We start from the raw sequence: 26,692 nt of genomic DNA, 5'->3' as shown, positions 1-26,692 counted from the left end.
ATGGCGTCGACGAAAACTCGCGAGATTTCGCCGACGCCATTTTGGATCCCGACGTCGTCCACGCCGGCGACATGTTCTACCGGTGACGCCATCTTGAGTATCGCGGAATTTCACGATACTCAAGATGGCGTCGCCGCAAGAACATGTCACCGGCATGGACAACGTCTGGATCCAGGATGGCGCCGGTGGAAGAAGATGTCGGGGATCGAGGAGCAGCGGCGATGACGGCGTGAGTATGAGAGACAGAGTGAGAGAAAGGGTCGTATGTGGAGTGAAAGAGTGAGTGGAGATGGTGAAAGGTGAGAGGAGTGTGTGTGTTGAGGGTTAACATGGCAAGAGGTGTGATGCTATCGCATCCTCCCGATGCGATAGCATCGGGCCATAATCTAGTTTTTGTATAAGCCTCTGCCTGATGTGTAAAGCAAATTTTCTGATAATTTTTGAGCTAATTTTCTTCAGAGCACCAATTTTCCTAGTGATTCTAATAGTGAGCACCCCTTTACTTTACCATCTGTAAAGAAGCTGAAGTTGAAAAGAGGATGGCTTCTACAAATGGATAATGATCCTAAACACACATCGAAATCCACAATAGACGACACGAGCTGAAGGTTTTACAATGGCCCTCACAGTCCCAAGATCTGAACATCATTGAAAATCTGTACTAAACCTCAAAATAGCAGAGGAAGCAAGACGACCCAAGAATCTCACAGACCTGGATGAATTTTCCAAGGAAGATGGATGAAAATCCCTCAAACAGGAATTGAAAGACTCTTGGCTGGCTGCAAAAACGTTTACAAGCTGTGATAGTTGAAAAAGGTGATTCTACTAGGTACCAACAATGCGGGGTGCCCTAACTTTTGCATTGGCCCATTTTCATTTTTAAATTCTAAAAATTGACAATATGTTTTTGCCTATAGTACTAAAGAAATGTGCCACCTTTAACTTTAGACTTTTTAGAGATCATTTCATCTTCACCTTGATTAACTGTTCACAATAACTGTAATTTTGACCAGTGGTGCCTACATTTTTACATGACACTGTGGTAGAGATAAGTGAATTGATTCAATGCAAATCAAATTAGTGCTGAATTTTATAAAATTCTCAGTTCACAGTGCATTTCCAACAATCTGCGATTCGATTTGGGTGATTGCCAAAAAATGCCATTTCCATTTTATCAATTGTAGAGGATTGTATCAGCCACAGAAGGCTTACATAACTTACATCGTATGGAATAGCCCAGCCAATCAGGAGGGACCATCATAGCTTGTACAAAAGCCAAATCAGGGAATGTAGCATCCATTATAGAGCTACCTATGAATGTGAGAGTACATCAGAGCTCACAGCTCAGTGACAGAGATAGGATGAGAAAGCTCTAAAACTTTTGAAAAACGTCATTGCTGTGCATTGTGTTAATTTTATGGGGGGGGGGGCTTAGGCGTGACTGGTCGCTGTGATGACCCAGCATTTAATCTTAATTATCCAGATGGCTAATTTCAGTAGGCCAGGAGACATAGGCTATTATCCTTATATTGACTATGTATGTTTTTCTTTGGTGGGTCAAGAAACATGGACTATTATCATATTGTCTGAATGTTGATACTTGAGTTGATGTTTACTGTAACTTATTGTCTGTTATCACTAGAGGAGACAGACATAGGGTAACTGAACAATAGATGTTTGCTAATATGTTGATTATACATTGTACCAGCCCAGCTAGTTTGTTGACATTTATAACAAAGGAGGACAAACTAGGCAGATTGATTAAATACTCAAACAATGCACGTTAATCTCATCAACCTTCCCAGTGACCTGTGGATGATGGCTTGAAGGACAATTGTGAACTATATAAGGGGGCTATGCCTCCGTATCAGAAGTGACTTGACAGAACAACAGCCAGGATACCATGACTCCATAAAGGAACACTCCAATAAGACAACATGGCTCCATCAAGAGGGATACAGATTCTACAGGATGCCTGCTTAAGGTTCGATGACCCAAGCTGGATGGATACAGATCTGCTCCATTGACCATCATTCAACCTTCAAAAATGTTTGGAGAATCCAGGTTGGGACAATCAGGTCATCTGACCACATACCTCAACAGACTGTCATCTTCCTAAGCTTGTCGTTACCTCCTCTGTGTGGGTGCTCTCCAAAGCAGGGTGCCACTGGTGGGGTTAGTAGGCCCTGGAAGACCTGAAGTCGCAACCGTTCTAATCCCGGCGAGCCAGCGGAAGGATGAGACTCTGTCATTTGCACCATTTTGTGGATTTGATTTTCTGAGACTGTTCTATATGATACTGTCTGTTTGGTGGTTCAGTAAAGTATTGCCACACTGTTTTACCCTCACCCTATATTGTCTGTGTAGTATTATGAATGCGTGAAAGGAGAGAGGGCATTCAGTGGGATGACTCCTGGTCCATGTTGTCTTGGGTCAGAGGACAAGAGCACCTTCTGTGTCACCACAATCACTGATATGGTATAGCTGATATCTGTCCTGCTGCATATCAATTGAAATTATATAATTTTTCTTCTTTATTACTGCTTTAGAAGGAAACATCAAGCCTGCACCATATTTTTGCAGGAAAATATTGTCGCAAGCAACTGTACTGAGTTTTTGCATTTCTTGTACATTCCTTTTTTGTGAAGGGGACGAAAACTAAAATTCCCCAACATACAGACATTTAACAGTCACTGCCGTCTACCTAACAAATTTGACATCTGTACATTCTGTAGATGTCACAATAATACAGCACAATAATTCAGGTGCTGGATTTTTGGCATTTCTTCTGACATAATTTTTTGGTTAAAGGGTTGAATTTTGTTAAAAAAAAATGAAAAAAAGGTTTAAAAATATAGATATTTAAATGTTCATGTATTTTTTTGCCACACCTATACTCCTGCCTGCTGCTACACTTTCTTTGTGTACATACCTAGCATTTCTTGTTATGTTCTTTTTGGTAAGAATTGAATAACTAAGGTTGAAACATTTGTCAAAAGTCAATTATAGTGTTGCACAAAATGTATTGTAAAAGATAACATGGCAACAACAATGGATGAGGTAGAGTAAAGAATTAAAATAAAACAAGAATGAGGGAGCCACCACCACCAATGGCACCAGCTGTCCGGGCATAGTACAACCAAACGCAGGTCACAGTTGGCCTGTATTGCCTCCAGCAAGTGTACTGGTGGAGGGTGTATAGAATATATGTCATATCACTCGTCTCAGTCACAACAGGATGATATCACCTTTGACCTGGAAACCACAGTTTGAGTCACTGATCATCACAGAACAGTCTGCTTGGTTACAAATGACTAAGAGGGATAATTTTTGGACAATTTTTTTTATTTTAAATACATGAAAAATCTTTCAGTGCGTTATTAAATAGGAACTTGGGTGCAGAGGCAAAACTTGAAGCTCGTGGGCCTGAAAGCAAAAGCTCTAACAGGGCCCCAAACTATTGCATGTCTTTAGTAGTAATCGTCTTTTCTTATGAGACAAAGACACCTTTTGTGCCCCTATGGCTCCAGAGCCTGGGCACGTTTTCAACCCTTGCTCCTATTATAGTTATGCCCCTGCTTTGGTGTATAGTTGGATAGCAAAATCATCCCTATGGTGTTCCATATGTCATCAATATGTCCAATTTTTACATCTGTATGGTATCTGCTTTGTACATCAACAGTTTTAAAAAATAATAGGCTAAATGGAGTATTCTATGTTAACAATTGTCATGAAACTGTAAAAAAATGGATGCCATATGGATGGCGTCCTTATAGTAAAATAGTTAGCAAGGCCATAAAAAGACATTAGTCCATCCAGTTCAGCCTATATTCCATCAGAATAAATCCCCAGATCTACGTCCTTCTAAAGAACCTAACAATAACTGTAAGATACAATATTGTTACGCTCCAGGAAGACATCCAGGCCTCTCTTGAACCCCTCGACTGAGTTCGTCATCACCACTTCCTCAGGCAAGGAATTCCAGATTCTCACTGCCCTAACAGTAAAGAATCCTCTTCTATGTTGGTGGAAAAACCTTCTTTCCTCCAGACGTAGAGAATTCCCCTTGTGACCGTCACCTTCCTTGGTATAAACAGATCCTCAGAGAGATATTTGAATTGTCCCCTTATATACGGTTATTAGATCGCCCCTCAGTCGTCTTTTTTCTATACTAAATAATTCTGACTTTGCTAATCTATCTGGGTATTGTAGTTTCCCCATCCCCTTTATTAATTTTGTTGTCCTCCTTTGTACTCGCTCTAGTTCCATTATATCCTTCCGGAGCACCGGTGCCCAAAACTGTACACAGTACTCAATGTGCGGTCTAACCAGGGATTTGTACAGAGTCAGTATAATGCTCTCATCATGTGTATCCAGACCTCTTTTAATACACCCCATGATCTTGTTTGCCTTGGCAGCCGCTGCCTGGCACTGGCTGCTCCAGGTAAGTTTATCATTAACTAGGATCCCCAAGTCCTTCTCCATGTCAGATTTACCCAGTGGTTTCCCGTTTAGTGTGTAAAGGTAACATAGTAACATAGTTTTGAAGGCTGAAGGAAGACCTTATGTCCATCTAGTTCAGCCTATTTTTAGTGCAGCTGTTCTGCATTGTTGATCGTGGGGAAGGCAAAAACCCACAGAGTAGAAGCCAATATTCTCCATAGGGAAAAAAATTCCTTCCGCTAAGCTGGGTCAACCATCTACCTATAATATTCTGTTATTCGTAACCTTCTATACTGTTACAAGAAAAGCATCCATTCCTTTCTTAAATTCATTCAGCGAGTTGGCCATCACCACTTCATCAGGAAGAGAATTCCAGAGCCTCACTGCTCTTACTGTGAAGAACCCTCTTCTATGCTTGTGCAGAAATTGTCTTCCCTCCAAACAAAGAGAATGCCCCCTTGTTCTTGTCACAGTCCTTGGTACAAACAGTTCATTGGAGAGATCTCTGTATTGCCCTCTGATATACTTGTACATATATATTAGGTCTCCCCTAAGTCTTCTCTTTTCTAAAGTAAATAGACCTAATTTTGATAACCTTTCTGGGTATTGTAGTGAACCAACTCCATTTATCATTTTAGTAGCCCGCCTTTGAACCCTTTCAAGTTCAGTAATGTCTTTCTTGAGCACCGGCGTCCAAAATTGCACACAATACTCTAAGTGTGGTTTGATGAGTGATTTGTACAGAGGGAGAATTATGTTTTCATCGCGTGTCCCCAGACCTCTTCTAATGCATCCCATGACTAGAGTTGAGCGATACCGTCCGATACTTCAAAGTATCGGATCGGAATGGATCGGCCGATCTTTAAAAAAGTATCGGTATCGCCAATTCCGATACCGGAAGTCCCATTCAAGTCTATGGGACTTCCGGTATCGGAATAAGAAAAACCCTGTTTTTGCCTTGTACAGCCTCTCTGGGGTCTGTACGGGCCTTTCGGGGGGCTGTGCCGGCCTGCCAGGGGGTCTGTGCAGGCTCCGGTGGTCTGTGCCGGCCTGCCGGGGGGCTGTGCCGGCCTGCCGGTGGTCTGTGCAGGCTCCGGTGGGCTGTGCCGGCCTGCCGGGGGGCTGTGCCGGCCTGCCGGTGGTCTGTGCAGGCTCCGGGGGGCTGTGCCGGCCTGCCGGGGGGCTGTGCCGGCCTGCCGGTGGTCTGTGCAGGCTTCGGGGGTCTGTGCAGCCATCGTCCGATGGGACTACAAGTCCCATCAGGCGATGCCTGCTACCATGACAGTGATTGACACATTAGCCAATGATGGGACAGTAGTAGTCCCATCATCCGGCTAATGTGTTGAATGTAAAAAAAAAAAAAAAAAAAAAAATTACATGCTACATACATGCTACATACATACAACATGCATACTACATACATGCTACATTCATACTACATACTACATACATGCTACATTCATACTACATAAATACTACATACATACTACATATATACTACATGCATGCTACATACATACAACATGCATACTACATACATGCTACATTCATACTACATAAATACTACATGCAACATACATACTACATATATACTACATACATACTACATATATACTACATGCATGCTACATACATACTGCATGCTACATACATACTACATGCTACATACATACCACATATACTACATACATACTACATGCATGCTACATACATACCACATACATACTACATACATACTACATGCATGCTACATGCATGCTACATGCATGCTACATGCTACATACATAACACATATATACTACATGCATGCTACATACATACTACATGCTACATACATACCACATACATACTACATGCATGCTACATACATACTACATGCATGCTACATACATACTACATGCTACATACTACATATATACTACATGCATGCTACATACATACTACATGCTACATTCATACTACATATATACTACATGCATGCTACATACATACTACATGCTACATACATACTACATATATACTACATGCATGCTACATACATACTACATGATACATACATACTACATATATACTACATGCATGCTACATACATACTACATACATACTACATGCATGCTACATACATACCACATGCTACATACATACCACATACATACTACATATATACTACATGCATGCTACATACATACTGCATGCTACATGCATGCTACATACATACTACATACATACTACATGCTACATACATACCACATATATACTACATACATACAATACATTCATACAATACATACATAGACATACAGTACATATAACATAGAGTAACATACTTACCAATACTTGTCACATTGTTCCCCGAAGCCATTGTCTTTTCCGGAATAAATATTAACATAACAAACCACAAAAATACTCACCCACGATCCGAAGCAGTCCACGAGTGTGTCCCACGACGATCTTGGGTAGAGAACTGCAGCATCAGCTGATGCTGCCGTTCTCTACGGGCTGCAGGAATCCAATGACGGAAGGTAGGTATCCTTCCGCACTGTATTCCTCCGCCACTTAAAAAAAAAAAAGTCCCTAGTCTCACTTTATGCCATTGCTGTGTGGGAAATTCCCACGCAGCAATGGCATAAAGTGAGACTAGGGACTTTTTTTTTTTAAGTGGCGGAGGAATACAGTGCGGAAGGATACCTACCTTCCGTCATTGGATTCCTGCAGCCCGTAGAGAACGGCAGCATCATCTGATGCTGCAGTTCTCTACCCAAGATCGTCGTGGGACACACTCGTGGACTGCTTCGGATCGTGGGTGAGTATTTTTGTGGTTTGTTATGTTAATATTTATTCCGGAAAAGACAATGGCTTCGGGGAACAATGCGACAAGTATTGGTAAGTATGTTACTCTATGTTATATGTACTGTATTTCTATGTATGTATTGTATGAATGTATTGTATGTATGTAGTATATATGTGGTATGTATGTAGCATGTAGTATGTATGTAGTATGTATGTAGCATGCATGTAGCATGCAGTATGTATGTAGCATGCATGTAGTATATATGTAGTATGTATGTAGTATGTATGTAGTATATATGTAGTATGTATGTAGCATGTAGCATGTATGTAGTATGTATGTGGTATGTATGTAGTATGTATGTAGCATGCATGTAGTATATATGTAGTATGTATGTAGCATGTATGTAGTATGTATGTAGTATGTATGTGGTATGTATGTAGCATGCAGTATGTATGTAGCATGTATGTAGTATATATGTAGTATGTATGTAGTATATATGTAGTATGTATGTAGCATGTAGTATGTATGTAGCATGTAGTATGTATGTAGCATGCATGTAGTATATATGTAGTATGTATGTAGCATGTAGTATGTATGTAGCATGCATGTAGTATATATGTAGTATGTATGTAGCATGTAGTATGTATGTAGCATGTAGTATGTATGTAGCATGCATGTAGTATGTATGTAGCATGTAATTTTTTTTTTTATTTTTTTTTACATTCAACACATTAGCCGGATGATGGGACTACTACTATCCCATCATTGGCTAATGTGTCAATCACTGTCATGGTAGCAGGCATCGCCAGATGGGACTTGTAGTCCCATCGGACGATGCTTGCACAGACCCCCGGACATCAGCACAGCCCCCCCGGCAGGCCGGCACAGCCCCCCGGCAGGCCGGTACAGACCCCCACAGGGTGCACAGACCACCGGCAGGCCGGCACAGCGCCCCGGCAGGCCGGTACAGACCCCCACAGGGTGCACAGACCACCGGCAGGCCGGCACAGCCCCCCGGCAGGCTGGTACAGACCCCGGGCAGTCCACACAGCCCCCCGGCAGGCCGGCAGAGACCCCCGGAAGGCCCGAAATGACGGCGCATCATGATGCGCACACACCGCGCATCATGATGACGTCAGGCTGTCAATCAACTTTGAACTTCCGATTCCGATGCCGAATTCCGATATTGAAAAAATATCGGAAGTCGGTATCGGAATTCCGATACAGCAAGTATCGGCCGATACCCGATACTTGCGGTATCGGAATGCTCAACACTACCCATGACCCTATTTGCTTTGGTGGCAGCTGCCTGACACTGGGCACTCCAATTTAGCTTCTTATTGACTAAGATGCCTAAGTCTTTTTCCGTGTCTGCTTTCCCCAGCAGTTTCCCATTTAGTAAGTAATTTAGCATCTGTTTCTCCTTCCCATGTGCATAACCTCACACTTATTTGTGTTAAACCTCATTTGCCATCTTTCAGCTCAATTCTCCAATTTACTCAAATCTGTCTGTAGTTGCAAACAGTCCTCCTTTGTGTTAACTACCTTACATAGTTTTGTATCATCTGCAAATACTGATATTTTACTGTGTAAGCCATCCACTAGATCATTAATAAATATATTAAATAGTAGGGGGCCCAATACAGAACCCTGTGGAACCCCACTAGTAACCCTGGCCCAATCTGAGTATGCCCCATTAATAACCACTCTTTGTTTTCTATCACTAAGCCAGCTACCTACCCATCTACACACATTTTCCCCTAGCCCAAGCTTTCTCATCTTACTTACCAATCTTTTATGTGGGACAGTGTCAAATGCTTTAGAGAAGTCGAGATAAATGATATCCAATGATTCTCCTTGGTCCATTTGAGAGCTTACATTCTCATAGAAGCTGATCAGGTTAGTTTGACAGGAGCAATCCTTCATAAATCCATGTTGATATGGAGTTAAACATTTATTAACATCGAGATATTCCATAATGGTATCCCTTAGAAACCCTTCAAAAATTTTACCCACAACAGATGTTAAGCTTACCGGCCTATAGTTTCCAGGTTCCCTTTTACACCCCTTTTTGAATATTGGTACCACATTTGCTTGCCGCCAATCAAAAGGAACAGACCATGCTTCTATAGAGTCTTTAAATATAAGGAATAGAGGCCTGTCTATCACATTACTTAACTCCCTTAATACCCGAGGGTGAATGCCATCAGGGCCTGGTGATTTGTCAATTTTAATATTACTAAGGCGGTTCTGCACTTCTTCCTGGGTTAGGCAGGCAATACTTAATGGGGAGTTTACATGATCACTCTGCATTTCCCCTGGCAAATCCTTTTCCTGTGTGAACACTGTTGAGAAAAAAGTATTTGAAACATTTGCTTTTCCCACATCGCTCTCTATGATTTCACCCTCATTGTTCTTTAAAGGGCCGACACCATCAATTTTAATCTTTTTACTGTTTATATAATTAAAGAATAGTTTGGGGTTTGTTTTCCTTTCCTTAGGCTAGTTTCACACTTGCTTTTTTTTGCAGCGCGTTTTTCCCGCAAAAAAACGCATTGAAAAAACGCATACATAAGCATACAACTGCTGCGTTTTTTTCAAGCATTTTTATGAGCATGCATGAAAAAAACGCAGCGTTTTTATGCGTTTGTATGCGTTTTTAGCGCGTTTTTACCGCGTTTGCGTTTTTTTCCAACATTTTTAGGTGGCCCCTCACACTACCCAAACCATGACTTTACTAACCCTAACCCTGACCCTAACCCTAACCCTAACCCTGACCCTAACCCTAACCCTAACCCTGACCCTAACCCTTAACAAAATCATACTTAACCCTAACCCAAACCCTAAACCCTAACTAACCCTAACCCTAACCCTAACCCTGACCCTAACCCTAACCCTAACCCTAACCCTGACCCTAACCCTTAACAAAACCATACTTAACCCTAACCCTGACCCTAACCCTTAACAAAACCATACTTAACCCTAATCCTGACCCTAACCCTGACCCTAATCCTTAACAAAACCATACTTAACCCTAATCCTGACCCTAACCCTGACCCTAACCCTAACCCTAACCCTAACCCTGACCCTAACCCTAACCCTAACCCTAACCCTAACCCTTAACAAAACCATACTTAACCCTAATCCTGACCCTAACCATGACCCTAATCCTTAACAAAACCATACTTAACCCTAACCCTGACCCTAACCCTAACCCTAACCCTGACCCTGACCATAACCCTAACCCTAAACCCCCTTAACTAACCCTAACTCTAACCCAAACCCCTAAATTCCATGGTTTAAAAAAAAAAACGCATATGCAAAAAAACGCATACATGAGCATGCCAGTGCGCACATATGCGCATCCATAGGCTATAATGGCCATTTTTAGCGCAAAACGTGCGCATATGTGCGCATGCGCTTTTTTGCAGGGCCAAAAAATGCAACATGCTGCGTCTGGAAAATCCCAACGCACACCCCAAAAAAACGCAGCGCATGAAAATCGCATACATGCGCTGACCAGTGCGCAGGTATGCGCACCCATGTTAAATATAGGGGAAAAAACGCATGCGCAGGTGTGCGTTTTTTTCCAGCGCTAAAAAACGCAAATGTGAAACCAGCCTTAGCAATGAGTCTCTCAGTTTCCACTTTTACTAAATGTATTTGTTTTTTACACGTTTTATTTTTTCTCTATAACTTTTTAATGCTTCTTCATTGCCTTCTTGTTTTAGCTTCTTAAATGCCTTGCTCTTGTTATTTATTGCCCTTTTTACATCCTTATTTAGCCACATTGGTGTTCTTCTGTTCCTAGCCCTTTTATTTCTGTACGGTATGGCTAGCTCGCAGTGAGTGTGTAAGACTGATGTAAATATTTCCCATTTATTTTCTGTGCTCCTATTTTTGAGGACATTGTCCCAATCAATTCGGCGAAGGTCCTCTCTAAGCTGATCAAACTTTGCTTTCCTGAAATTCAGCGTTTTTGTAACCCCCTTCCAGGGCACCTTACTGAAGGACAAGTGGAATTGTATTATATTGTGGTCACTGTTCCCTAGGTGCCCATCGACTCGGACTTCTGTTATTCTATCTGGCCTGTTGCTTAAAATTAAGTCCAGAAGGGCTGTCCCTCTAGTTGGGCCCTGCACAAGTGGTGACAGATAATTATCCTTGGTCACTGACAGATATTGGTTTCCTTTCTGAGATACGCAGGTTTCAGTTTCCCAGTCTATGTCGGGGTAGTTGAAGTCCCCCATAATAATCACCTCATTGTGATTTGCTGCTTTGTCTATTTGTTTCAATAATACATTCTCAGTGGTTTCTGTTATATTTGGTGGCTTATAACAAACCCCTATGAGGATTTTATTACTTTTCTCTCCTTGTATCTCCACCCATAGAGACTCCACCTCTTCATTTCCCTCTTGTATATCTTCTCTTAGTGTGGGCTTTAAAGTGGACTTTATATATAGATAGACTCCACCCCCTTTCCTTTTTTTACGATCCCTCCTAAACAAATCATATCCTTGCAAGTTGGCCGCCCAGTCATAGCTGTCGTCTAACCATGTCTCAGTTATTCCTACTATGTCGTATTTTTCCTCATACATTACCAACTCCAGATCTTCAATCTTATTGGTCAGGCTTCTTGCGTTGGTCAGCATGCAGGAAAGAAGTTTTGCTTCCTTTTTCTTAGCTTCCTTCTGAGTACCCTGTCTTGGGTCCTTTTTACCACATCTAGTATCCTTGATTAGTTTGTCCTTCTGCTGCATGTTCTTGTCTGCTGTTTTTCCTCCCATCCCCTCTTCTTCTAGTTTAAAGCCCTCCTGATGAGTGTGGCAAGTCTTCTGGCGAATGTGTGTTTCCCAGGTTTTGTGAGGTGTATCCCATCTCTTGCGAGAATTCCATCGTAGAGGTAATTCACGCCATGGTCCAAGAATCCAAATCCTTGCTGCCTGCACCACCGTCGTAGCCAGTTGTTCACCTCTAGTATCCTATTCCATCTTCTGATGCCATGACCAGCGACTGGGAGGATTGATGAGAAAACAACCTGTACGTTCCGTTCCTTTATTTTCTTCCCCAGAATTTCAAAGTCTTCACAGATAGTTGGTAGGTCATTTCTTGCCGTGTTGTTTGTGGCTACGTTTATTAGTAGGGAAGGGTAGTCATCCTTGGATTTGAGGATAGTTGGTATCCTGTTGGCCTCATCCTTGATTTTTGCTCCTGGGAGGCAGCATACTTCTCGTGCGGTTATGTCCGGCCTGCAGATAGTTGCCTCCGTGCCTCTTAGTAGTGAGTCGCCCATAACTACCACTCTTCTTTTCTTTCCGGACGCACAGCTTGTTGCTCGTGAGTGTTTTTGAGTGTCATTTGTTTCCGCTTTTGTTGACAGAGTAACTTCTTTTGTTGATAGTGTGTCTTCTCTTGTAGATACGGTATCATCCTGAGCTGTGCCATTTTCGTTCTCCATCATGAGGGCTTCATATTAGTTGCTAAGCTGTGTGGGTGGTGATGACCACTTGATCCGTTTGCTTCTTTTCATCACATGGCTCCACTTTTCAGCCTCTGTATGTGCTCTGAAGTTTTTCTCACTTTCCGTATCCTGAATGGTTGCTTCTGCTTCATCCAAGAAGTCCTCATGTTCTTTAATTACCTTCAATGTTGCTATTCTTTCTTCCAGTCCTTGCACCTTTTCCTCTAAGAGGGCAACAAGTTTGCACTTCTGACAGGTAAAGTTGAGTTTTTGGGCCGGAAGATCCGTAAACATGTAGCATGTGTTGCAGGTGACCATGTGGATTTTCTTCTCTTCCATATTGCTATTGCTGATGCCGGGTCTCGCTGTTTGAGGACATCGCAAAACCACCCATCATAGACTGCAAGTCCCAGCGATCGATCAGCTTAAGGCGACTCTTCTCCTCTTCCCAGAATGCACCGGAAATATGCAGATGAGCTTCCTGCTTCTCCAATCCCTGGAGAAGGTGATATTGATTTCTTCTTCCCATGTGTATAACTCTACATTTATCAATGTTAAACTGCATCTGCCACCTTTTGGCCCAAGTTTCCAACTTATCCAGATCCATCTGTAGCAGAATACCATCTTGTCTTGTATTGACTGCGTTACATAGTTTTGTATCATCTGCAAATATCGATATTTTACTGTGCAAATCTTCTACCAGATCGTTAATAAATATGTTGAAGAGAATAGGTCCCAACACCGACCCCTGCAGTACCCCACTGGTCACAGCCACCGGTTAGAGAATTTACCATTTATAACCACCCTCTGATTTCTATCACTAAGCCAGTTACTTACCCATTTACACACATTTTCCCCAGACCCAGCATTCTCATTTTGTGTACCAACCTCGTGTGGCACGGTATCAAACGCTTTGGAAAAATCAAGATATACCACATCCAATAACTCACCTTGGTCCAGTCTATAGCTTACCTCTTCATAAAAACTGATTAGATTGGTTTGACAGGAGCGATTCCTCATAAACCCATGCTGATATGGCGTTAAACAGTTATTCTCATTGAGATAATCCAGAATAACATCCTTCAGAAACCCTTCAAATATTTTACCAACAGTAGAGGTTAGACTTACTGGCCTATAATTTCCAGGTTCACTTTTAGAGCCCTTTTTTGAATATTGGTACCACATTTGCTATGTGCCAGTCCTGTGGAACAGACCCTGTCGCTATAGAGTCACTAAATGTAAGAAATAATGGCTTGTCTATTACATTACTTAGTTCTCTCAGTACTCGTGGGTGTTTACAATCCGGACCCTGAGATTTATCTATTTTAATCTTAGTTAGCCGGTTTCACACCGCTTCTTGGGTTAGATTGGTGACCCTTAATATAGGGTTTTCTTATATGGAATCCCTTCTCTCATTGAGTCTGATTCAAAAATTATTTTAGTGTAGTAATTGCTCTAATTTTTTTTCTTTTTTTATGCGTTGACCTATGGCTCATGCGACAAAATGCTCATATGAACAATACTGTTGACTTACTTTGGTCCATGTGCTAACTTGCTTTGGAGAGGACACATATATAAAATATACTAGGCTGAATGAGACTTAAGGCCATGGATCCAAACTTGCAGTCAAAACCAAGACTGGTTTCATTACTTTCTCACCATAAGAAATCACAGTGATTAAAGTAGCCCCCCCAAATTTATTGTGACTTTTGCATGCAGATTTATTCTATACAGTATAATGATAAAGATCTGTTCTTCTTTGGATATCACTGGGTTTTATTGACTTTCTTCAGTAGCACACCACTCACGGCCTCCCGATGTTCTCCTAAAGATTGATAGACTATTAACCATGCCGAGTCTATTAAGATCCGCTGGACTGGTCTGTCAATGGCCGCTGGCCTAAACATACTATTCGATGCTGCAAGCAGAGGGAACTTTGTTCCTCCAGTTTGGGAGAAGTGCAGAGATGAGTTGGCCTACTATAGAACAGTAATGAAGGGCCAACGTTCTCAGATAACGTCTTATCCGAGCACGCTCGGGTGTTATCCGAGTATCTTGGGCGAGCTCGTATATTATGTTGGAGTCCCTGCGGCTGCATGATTTGCGGCTGTTAGACAGCCCGAACACATGCAGGGATTGCCTGTTTGTTAGGGAATCCCCATGTGTTGAGGCTGTCTAACAACGGCAAATCATGCAGCCGCAGAGACTCGAACATAATATACGAGCACGCCCAAGATACTTGGATTGTGCAAAAAATAGAAAACTTGGCACTCAACTTTGAATATCCTTTTTGAAAGGATATTCAAAGTTGAGTGCCAAGTTTTCTATTTTTTGGACAATTGGTTTGGGCGACCTACTTGAGCACCTCACGGTAGTGCCACGCTATATTTCACACAAGACACTCGGATAACACCCGAGCGTGCTGGGATAAGATGTTATTTGAGCGCGCTCGCTCATCACTACAGAACGTCCCATGCAGGCTCTAAATTGAGCACTCCTGGCTTAGTAAATTTTTGATCTCTGACACTGCAGAGGTTGGAGAGGTGGTCAGTAACTAAGGCAATGGGATATAAACAACAGAATTAGAAGATGTTTTCTTCAAAACAGAGAGGATTTTTAATAAGAGGTCAATCGCAATGTTGCATGTTTTTATAAGACTATTGCAATTTTACATGTTTAATAACTTGAGAAAACCCCTCATAACTGTGTCCAGTTTAATATAACGAATGATGTTAGATCCCATTAGCCTCCTCTGTTGTGCAGAGATGTTTGGATGAGGACTATATTCCAAGTGGGGCAGGAATTTTATTAGGTTGTTCTAATAGGAGCCTGGAAGAGCGTAAGGGGAGTTTTCTTGATCATTGTTGTATGTCTGCATTATTCATACAAGCTGAGGACGCATGCAGCAATATAATGAGGACAACACTTCACACATCACAGGCATATTAGGACTTACTAAAGAGCCTTCTAATCACAAAGCAGCAGGCTGGCTGTTCTCTCACAACCTAGGTGACAGCAAATAACCTCCTACAATTCTTGGATTGCACGCGTTCCTAGCCAAAACAGTCTCAAGAACAATCCATGCACATTTTAAGTCTATAAAGACCAAAACATGCAGCAATCTATACCACTTACTATGCTTTGAAATTAACTTATAAGTTAGTACTAATGATAAAAGGTGGCACATGGGGCACCACCCCAGCTCTTTCAAGGTGCCATCCAGTGTTGTCTAGACTAAGTACTTATACATTATGTCCTGGTGAACACCTACTTATCTATCATCAGGATGGTGAATAACTTTATGTGCCCACAAGAAATTTAACATGATTTGTTGACTTGTAAAAAAAAGTTTTGCAAAACTTGTATATGATTTCTAATTTCTCACCCAGGTAAGGTGTTGTGTTGGTGAGGATAGGCATTGGGCACTAGACCCCAAAGGGAACTGGTATAAAGTGAAATTATATGGGTGTAAGATTATTACACCATTTTTTTGTACATCATAAAAGCTCTATGCATAAGCAACACCCCGAAACAGGTGTCTGTGGATGGATACCTGGCCTTGGTATTTCCCTTGTCATATCTGTAAACTCGTAAAGAGCTGGATATTGACTTAAAGGACCACTTAATATGGTGGTAATGGTGGTTTCCGAAAGGAGCCACTCCATGGCTGGGTCCTTCCCTGGAGGAAGATCTGGCTAGCCCCGTGTTTGAGACTCTTAAATGAGGCTCCACTGACTTTATTTGCATATTCGTATTTCCCAGGGAGCATTGCACCTAGGATTTCACTGTGATTGAGCGCCTTTGCCGGCTGCCGCAGTGTTTTCTTTGACTGGTCTCCCTGAGGTCAGTGATTGTTTCGTGATGTTGGTCTACTAGGCATTGCTCCCACCTAGCCAGAATCCTACTCCACACTGATGAGGGGCAACACCCCGAAACAGCTGTCTGTGGATGGATACCTGGCCTTTGTATTTCCCTTGTCATATCTGTAAACTCGTAAAGAGCTGGAAATTCACTTAAAGGGCCACTTAATATGGTGGTAATGGTGGAGGGAGCAATGCACCTAGGATTTCACTGTGATTGAGCGCCTTTGCCGGCGCTCTTTGACTGGTCTCCCTGAGGTCAGTGATTGTTTCGTGATCTATGTATAAGCTTGGCTCTTACTGACTACATGAAACAATGTGTTTGATCATACATGGGACTGAGATAGTCAAAGGGCTGAAAATGCTGGCCTACGGGCCACACCATGCGATTGCCCCCTGCCCTCCCTCTACCCCAGCATCCTGATATCACCATTATTTCCATCCTCAGGATTCAAATAGCAGTGAATATAATGGTGGAGAAGGGAGCCATGTGTTCCTTCTTCCACCATTCAGCATGTGCGACTGCGACTCATCTTCTGCTGTGCAGAGCGTCAGTGCACAGGGCAAAGAATGACACAAAGCACTGTGGAATGAAAGCAAAGTGAGTGTTTGTTTTGTGTTTTTTTTAATATATGTGTGAATGTGTGTGGGATGTGTGTTGGTATATGAGGGGACTATTTGGGGCTCATAAGGTATGTAGGGAGGCTATGTGGGGACTCATACAGTATGCAGGGAGGCTATGTGGGGACTCATACGGCATGTAGGGAGGCTATGTGGGGACTCATACAGTATGCAGGGAGGCTATGTGGGGACTCATACGGTATGCAGGGAGGCTATGTGGGGACTCATGCGGTATGTAGGGAGGCTATGTGGGGACTCATGCGGTATGTAGGGAGGCTATGTGGGGACTCATACAGTATGCAGGGAGGCTATGTGGGGACTCATACGGTATGCAGGGAGGCTATGTGGGGACTCATGCGGTATGTAGGGAGGCTATGTGGGGACTCATGCGGTATGTAGGGAGGCTATGTGGGGACTCATACGGTATGTAGGGAGGCTACGTGGGGACTCATACGGTATGTAGGGAGGCTACGTGGGGACTCATACGGTATGTAGGGAGGCTACGTGGGGACTCATACGGTATGTAGGGAGGCTATGTGGGGACTCATATGGTATGTATGGAGGCTATGTGGGGACTCATACGGTATGTAGGGAGGCTATGTGGGGACTCATATGGTATGTATGGAGGCTATGTGGGGACTCATATGGTATGTATGGAGGCTATGTGGGGACTCATATGGTATGTATGGAGGCTATGTGGGGGCTCATACGGTATGTAGGGCAGCTGTGTGAGGCTCATACCGTATGTAGGGAGGCTATGTAGGGGCTCATACTGTATATAGGGCAGCTGTGTGAGGCTCATACTGTGTATAGTGGGACTAAGAGGGGCTCATTTTGTATATAGGGGGATATGTAGGGGCCGATACTTAATACAGGGGAACGTGAGAGCTCATACTCTATATAGGGAAACTGTGGGGGCTTGCAATATATATATATATATATATATATATATGGAGGGGCTGGGTGTGGGCTCATACTGTATATAGGGGGATTGTGTGGAGACTCATGTATATAAGGGGACTGTGTGAGGCACATGCTGTATATGGGGCAGTGTGTGGGTTCATATGGTATAGAGGGGGTGTGAACATACATATATTTGCTCAATATTGTGATACAATTAATATAAAATAAGAATTATTAACATGTTAATATTGGGCAGAATTAATTTCAGCCTATTGGTTCGTCCCGCCACAACAGTGGTGGTCCCTAATGTGGCCCCTCGGAAAAATTAATTGTCCACCTTTGCCTTGGATGATAAAAACTACTAGAGAATACGGCGTCTATCAGGCTGTAGTAACACATTGTACTTTAACCTATGCTGACAATAATATAGGAGGCGCATCTTCCCAGAGAGCATCCCCTTTAGAACAGATAGAGAACAGGAGGCTTAATATTTATTCTTCCCAATTAAGGGTATCATTACCAAATCTGCAGAACAAGGGGATGGAAAAGGTCTGAATCCCCATCATTCTGTGTGTGGCGCCCTCTTCTGCCCACAGTAGAGTACTGCAATGTAAACCATTGATTCTTGATACAATGTGAACATTTGATTATATAGTTCAGTTAAAAAGAGATGCATGGCCATCAAGCTCAGGCAAAGAATGGGAAAGGATATAAGTGAAGGGAAGGGGAAAAGGTAAATTATTACATTGTCAAACAGACTGGATCCACTTTTAAAACAAGAATTTTGCACATGTATATACTTATATGGATAGATATTTAAATAATAATAAATTTTATTTCTATAGCGCCGACATATTCCGCAGCACTTTACATTTCAGAGGGGATTTGTACAGACGATAGACATTACAGCATAACAATAATCACATAGATCATAACAGATACCAAGAGGAGTGAGGGCCCTGCTCACAAGCTTACAGTCTATGAGTAAAGAGGTAGACACGGAAGGTGGGTGGTAACAATTGCCCTGATTGTATGGACCAGCCATAATGTTAAGTGTGTAACAGTACGGACACAGAGGGCTAATGGATGAATAAGCATGTGGGAATGATGCGGGGAATCTGGTTATAGTAAAAACTTTTGGCTGTGCCACACAGGGATAGATTAGGTTAATATGTTGAGGCAGTAGGCCAGTCTGAATAAATGCATTTTCAGAGCACGCTTAAAATTGTGGGGATTGGGGACTAATCGTATTGACCCGGGAAGTGCATTCCAAAGAATTGGCGCAGCACGTGTATAGTATTGGTGACCGGAGTGGGAGGTTCTGATTATTGAGGATGCTAACCTCAGGTCATCAGCAGAAAGGAGGGCGCGGGTAGGGTGGTATACTGAAACAAGGGAGGAGATGTAGGGTGGTGCTGAGCCATGGAGGGCTTTGTGGGTGAGGGTAATAAGTTTATACTGAATTCTGGAGTGGATGGGTAGCCAGTGTAATGACTGGCACAAGGTAGAGGCATCGGTGTAACGATTGGCCAGGAATATGATCCTGGCTGCAGCATTCAAGACAGATTGGAGAGGGGAGAGTTTGGTAAGAGGGAGACCGATTAGAAGGGAGTTACAATAGTCGAGACGAGAATGAATAAGAGAAACAGTAAGAGTTTTTGTGGAGTCAAAAGTAAGAAAAGGTCGATTTCTAGAAATGTTTTCGAGGTGCAGATAAGAAGAGCGAGCCAGTGATCGGATGTGGTGGGTGAATGAAAGCTCGGAGTCAAGCATGACCCCAAGACAGAGGGCATGTTGCAGGGGAGTAATAGTGGAACCACACACGGAAATAGCAATGTCAGGTATAGGTACATTAGTAGAGGGAGGAAACACCAGGAGTTCAGTCCTTGACAGGTTCAGTTTCAGATATAGTGAGGACATGATATTAGACACAGCGTTTAGACAATCGCCAGTGTTTTCTAAAAAGGCTGGAGTGATGTCAGGAGAAGAAGCGTATAATTGGGTGTCATCAGATAGAGATGGTACTGGAAACCAAATCTACTGATTGTTTGACCAATAGGGGCAGTGTACAAGGAGAAGAGGAGGGGGCCTAGGACTGATTTTTGAGGAACCCCAACAGTAAGGGGAAGGTGAGAGGAGGAGGAGTCAGCAAAAGATACAGTAAAGGAGCGGTCAGAGAGATAGGTTAATCATGTCTCCCCTTAGATATTTCTTCTTGAGACTAAATAAACCTAATTTTTTTTTTCCCCTTTGACTCCGCAGCCAATTTTGTTTTTTTGCAACTTTGTTTTATTCCTCTTCTTCCAAGAGCCATAACTTTATTTATTTTTTGGCAACTAATTTGGGGTGGATGCAACATTTTAATTATTTTTTTTGTTGTTGTTGTTTTTCTTTTAGGGAGGAGTTTTGAAAAAAAATATAATTGTGGTACTCTGATTTTTCTGTTTCTAGAATGCAGTGTTTATCAATCGGTTTAATAAATTTTATATTTTAATATGACTTTTCTGAACGCAGTAATATAAAATATTTGTTTGGGGTTTTTTTAAAGAAAGGGTGATATTTTGAATACTTTTTTTATGATTTTAAACCTTTTTTTATTTTTTTTCTGCTTGTGATTTGTGATGATCGAGCAGTAAACTGCCCGGGTGCTCCACTCGAGTACCGAGCATAATGTAAGTAAATTAAGGAGACCGGGAATGTCAGAAGACCCTGCGACAGCAGCACAGAGAATGTCAGGAGACCCTGCGACAGCAGCACAGAGGATGTCAGGAGACCCTGCAACAGCAGCACAGAGAATGTCAGGAGACCAAGTCACAGCAGCACAGAGAATATTAGGAGACCCTGCGACAACAGCACAGAGAATGTCAGAAGACCCTGCGACAGCAGCACAGAAAATGTCAGGAGACCCTGCGACAGCAGCACAGAGAATGTCAGGAGACCAAGTCACAGCAGCACAGAGAATGTCAGGAGACCCTGCGACAACAGCACAGAGGATGTCAGGAGACCCTGCGACAACAGCACAGAGGATGTCAGGAGACCCTGCGACAACAGCACAGAGAATGTCAGGAGACCCCGCCACAGCAGCACACAAAGGATATCTGGAGACCCTGCTACAGCAACACAAATGATGTCAGGAGATCCAATCACAGCAGCTCAGAGAATGTCAGAAGACCCAGTCACAGCAGCACAGAGGATATCAGGTGACCCCGCCATAGCAGCACAGAGAATGTCAGGAGAGCCAGCCAAAGCACCACAGAGGATGGCACACCACCAAGGAAATCATCTTCGCTACAGAGACATGCCAGTACTATAAGAAAAGAAAATTTGGAGCAACACTGTCTAGAAAATAGTTAGAAAGGTATAGATTAATTATATTAAACACTTATCAATACAGTCATGTATATCCATTTTACAAAAAAAATACATATAAATCAGTACAAGAGACAATTCAAGCAAAGAGATCAGGTAGGGAATGGCTAATGTATCCTGATTACATCAAGCAAATACATAGTAAAGTGCATGGTGCAATTTAAAAAGGACAGGAGTAGGCTAATAGGATAAACACTGCTATGAAGCCCATTAGTAATTGTGTCAGTGCATAAAGTGTCCATAGGACCTATGTTCTTCCATGTCCTATAGGTGCAGTCCCAACGCGCGTTTTGCGTTTGCTTCTTCAGCACCCTGTGGTCTATACTTATCTTAGAGACGTCCCATGTTTAATGAGTCCAAAACAGAGGCAGATGAACATCTGAAAAGCTTTGAGACCCTGATGATGATGCACCAGATTCCCACAGCTGACTGGGTAAAATACCTGTGGACTAGATTGACTGGTCAAGCACAGGATACTGTCCTGTCGCTTGGGCCTCAGGACTGTCTGGACTATTGGACTATTAAAGACACCCTGTTGGCCCTTTTTACCATCACCCCGATAGATATCTCAAAAAGTTCCTGAGTTTTTCTCGTTAGCGGGCCTCTTATGTAGAATTTGACAGTCAATGCCGACGACACTGCAACTGCTGGTGATGGTCGGGCTGACCACTCTGCTGATGCCCTCTGGGACATGATCCTGTTCAAGCAACTTATGGCCCCAGAAATACGAGAGTGGGTGGCCAACCGGAAGCCCAAAATCTCAGGGCAAGCAGCTCGATTGGCCAATCAACCCCACTGGAGACCCAATATGCTCACCGATCCCAGGAGATCCATCAACCAAGGATTCAAGCAGGACTATCCCGCTACAAAGCAGAAACCTCACCAGGACAAAGGTTTAAATTCAGGACTCGTGATTTGCCCAACCCACGACGCTGCTACAAGTGCGGGCACATTGGACACATGGTCAAAGATTGACTACAGGGTCGGAGTCCCCTTCCTGCAGCCCATCTTCCGGCCCACCCGGTCAATGTCTGCCAAGACTAGCCATCAGGGTCTGAGGGACTCTACTCCTGGGATACACCAGAAGAAGATGAAGGTTTTTCTAAAGACAGCCAGGCCAGAGGATGAGAGCACCCACTGACCCTCGTATTTCCATACACACATACTATGACACTCAGATCCTTCTCTACAAGTGACTCTCGTAGTTTGACTCCACCGAGGACATATGATGCCTGCATATTATGACTCTCAGATCCTTCTTAACAAGTGACTCCTAGTTTTAACCCCCTCCTAGAGCATATGATGTCTGCATATTATAATACTCATATCCTTCACAACAAGCGACTCTTCTAGTTTTACTCCCCCTAGAACATATGATGTCAGCATATTATTAGTGCCTAGATGCCTAACTTTACATTTCTCCACATTTACCAAACACTCAGCTGATCCAAGTCATCCTGCAACTTATGAACATCCTACATAGAGTGCACTATACGATTGGGCAGCACGGTGGCTCAGTTTTTAGCACTGGAGTTCAAGGACAACATCTGCAAGGAGTTTGTATGTTCTCCCCGTGTTTGCGTGGGTTTCCTCCGGGTTCTCCAGTTTCCTCCCACATTCCAAAGACCTACTGATAGGGAATCTAGATTGTGAGCCCCAATGATGACATAGATGATGATCTCTGCAAAGCGTTGATGAATATGATGGCAATGTATAAGTACAATAATTAAATAAATGAAAAAGTAGATCACCTCCTATTTCATAAAGTACAAAGGTCCATAACATCTTATAGTGTATTCAAAAATCCAAAATTTTAGCTTTTTATTTTTTTGCAACAATTTTCAACAATTGTATGAAAATTGTCAACTTGAGACAAATCTGGCAGAGTTGTTAGAAATTGGAACATAACGGAAATTGAAATGTTGCATAACAAGCAGGCTTTAATTGTCCATTCATGTTTCAATCAGATTATTTATTTTACAATGAATAAAACTTTTACTATTGTTACTATTAAGCCAAGTTTAAGGCTGTGTGCCCACGTAAGCGTCCCGGTCAAAACGCTTCAAAAACGCATACAAGAAGCATCCCATTCATTTTAAATGAATTCTGCACTTTTTGTGCACATTGATGCGTTTTTTTTCCGCGAAAAAAACACTTAGCGGTAAAAAACGCAGCATGCTCATTAATTTTGCAGAAAAGTCGGATATAAAACGCGCGTTTTCTGGGAAGGTGTCCGGTTTTGAAGCAGAAATTTTCTGCATATATGGGCACATAGCCTTAAACTTTTACCTTGGAAAAATAAACATTCACATATAATAGGGCTCGGAACCATTAAGAAATCCTATGTATGACAATAAATTAGGAATTATCGCCATCTAGAGGTTAAATTCTAGAATGTCACAACAAATATTTCGAACTTCGCTTGCAGACACGCTGTGAGAAAAACAGATAAAGTCAAACTCCAACAAGTATTTTACATGGAGAATATAATATCTTGCTACAGGCCTTTATACATTTTTTTTTAACAATTTCCCTCTTTGTGTTTATTGTGTTTATTACAATGCTGTCTACATTGCTAAACTCACACATGAAACAGCATTTTAAAGGGAACCTGTCACCATAAAATTACAGTCCAATCCATGATATAGCGCAAGGGAGCTGAGCAGATTGATATTTAGTTTTATATTGCCTATAGATGGATGCAAAGTATTCATGAACCACTCACTCAAAAATATAAAATCAATAAAGTTTATTGAACATAAATTTAAAACCATATATCATACAAAAAGAGGACGTATGCATGAGGTTTGTAACAAGGAGGATATAACAAATATGGAGAAATGAGGTGGTTACGAGTCAAAAGTATATTATAAGGCAATAGTGCCACATCAGACCAAATGCAGATCACCATGAACAATGGTAGACATTTCATGAGTGTGTCTGAAGTCAGTTATAAAGATAGTCCAATTGGGTCATACAGGTGAAGTTGTTGCAAGATCAGTGTTTACCCATGGTATGATGTGCAACATCACAGACACCATCGCAAACTCCCCGATGCGCGTTTCACTCACGTGCTTTTCCCTTGAGACATACATTTTAATCTTGGAAAACCCAGCTCTTTCTGGGCTTATTGGTCCAGTGGGCGGTCCTATCAGTGATTGAAAATGGATTCTGTCTACACACCTATGCAAAAAAAAGTTACACGTTCCAAAAAAATTTCAACACAAAAATTTTTTTTTCAGGTTTCTGAAATTTTTTCACAACTGAAATAATAACAAAAAATGGCCATGATTGCTTCCGCTATATTTACTGACCTGTAGAACCATGGTACCAGGTAATTTCTACCACACTATAAATCAACAGTGGTGCTGGATCCAAATCTTCTTTCTATATATGGACACTGTTAGCACCGCTCCCCGCTCCCCGGCTGTACTCACCGCCCCCGCTCCTGGTCCGGCTTCCTCCTCAGTCTCTGCCTTGACGCGCGCCCCCGATCTGCGCGCTTTCCGGCAGCTGGCCTCCCGACGCCCTCCTCCACTTCCCTCGGCCGTGCGCGTGGTACCTCTGCGCACGCGCTGGAGGGTTAGATGGTGCGCCTATAGCCGCCTGTCGGCGTGACTTGCTCGAACCTCCTCCTGACCTATCAGAGCCCTCCACCAGGTATTTCAGGCCGCCCTCCCCTAGTGGAGGCACCTGACTATTGAGTTATTGTCTCTTGGGTCTAGGCTGTGCTCGCTGCTGTTGCAGCTGCTGTCCTGTTAACCCTCTGTGCTGCCTGCGTTTGTGCTCTCTGTCTCTGTGCCCCCTGTCCCTGTGCTCCCAGTCTCTGTGCTTCCTGCTGTGCCATAGTGTTATCGCTTTGTCTCCTGCTCCTCCCATCTGTTTAACCCTCGGTTTCCTCTCTCCTTTTTAGTTTTGCTTCCACTCCTGCCTCCTGCTGGTTCCGCCGTCCCACCGTCTCCTCCTCGGATCTCCCACCACTCCTCTTCATCGCTCACCCCCTGTAACAACTATAGTGGATACTACAGGGGTCTCTTGGCAAGAAGCACAATCACAGCAGAGTCCAGAGTTAAGTGAATCAAGTTTATAAGAACACAGCAAAACCATGCGTGCACAGTGTGAACAAGGCAAACACAAAAGTCAATAAACTGCCGCTAGGGGTCAGCGGCCAGTTGCAGGGTATACGCTTTTCAAAGTATCGAATGCTTGGAGCATAGTTTAGAAACAAAGTCCAGAATGTTATAACCGGCCACTATGGAAACAGATGCCGTTATCAGTACGGTATAGTTCTCAGAAAGTCTATCCAGTGGGTACCCTAACCCTGGTCCGGTTAGGGCACGGCACGGCCGCTGAGTCAGCCGGAATCGCAGAACCACAAGTAGCAAGCACACGGTAGATTCTTTAGGACGGAGCAAACAGTAAGTCTCACCGATCAGGTGGCAGCGGGTAACGAGACAGCAGAGCAGCGGAGACAGCCAGCGGCTGTGGAGCGGGCAGCAGCAGAGGTGTGCAGTATAGTCTCTTGAAGCAACCACGAATGGAACAACCTCAGCAGGCTACAGCAGCTGTGAAGCCAGGACAACCCAGTACTCAAAGGAACACAGGCAGAATACTCCAGCATTGATTAATGACTGGGGTGGAGTCTTAAAGGCAGCAGACAGGAACACATGAAGGCCCGACCACCATCTTGGAGAAGGGCAAAATTCTAGAACATAGCAAAAGTGTCCAGAGTCCTGACATTACTCCCTTCTTAGAAGCGGCCTCAGGACGATCCCGAACCTGGTTTCTCGGGGAATCTCTGATGGAAAAGAGAAATCTTTCTTTGAGCGCTGATGTTCTCCACCGGTTCCCAAGAGTCTTCTTCAGGGGAATACCCCTGCCATCTAATCAAATACTGGAGCCGACCCCTGCGAATTCTGGAGTCAATAATGTCATCGACCACGAATTCCTCTTGCCCATCAATTATCACCGGCCGTGGAGGTGGCACAACACGACCCTGAAAAGTATTGGGTGAGACAGCCTTTAGTAGGGAAACATGAAATACGGGATGTACCTTCATAGTCCTAGGTAACTTCAGGCGACAGGCCACAGAGCTCACAATGCCATTAATCCTGAAAGGGCCGATGAACTTCTGTCCCAGCTTCTGTGAAGGAACATTCAATTTTAAATTCTTGGTGGATAACCATACGGAATCCCCTACCTTGAACACAGGTGCTGGTTTGCGGAATCTATCTGCCGATCTTT

The sequence above is a fragment of the Dendrobates tinctorius genome, unplaced genomic scaffold (genome assembly GCF_039654945.1).
Source record: "Dendrobates tinctorius isolate UK_male_01 unplaced genomic scaffold, ASM3965494v1 ptg000047l, whole genome shotgun sequence".
Lineage (NCBI taxonomy): Eukaryota > Metazoa > Chordata > Amphibia > Anura > Dendrobatidae > Dendrobates > Dendrobates tinctorius.
This window is presented reverse-complemented; position numbering follows the sequence as displayed.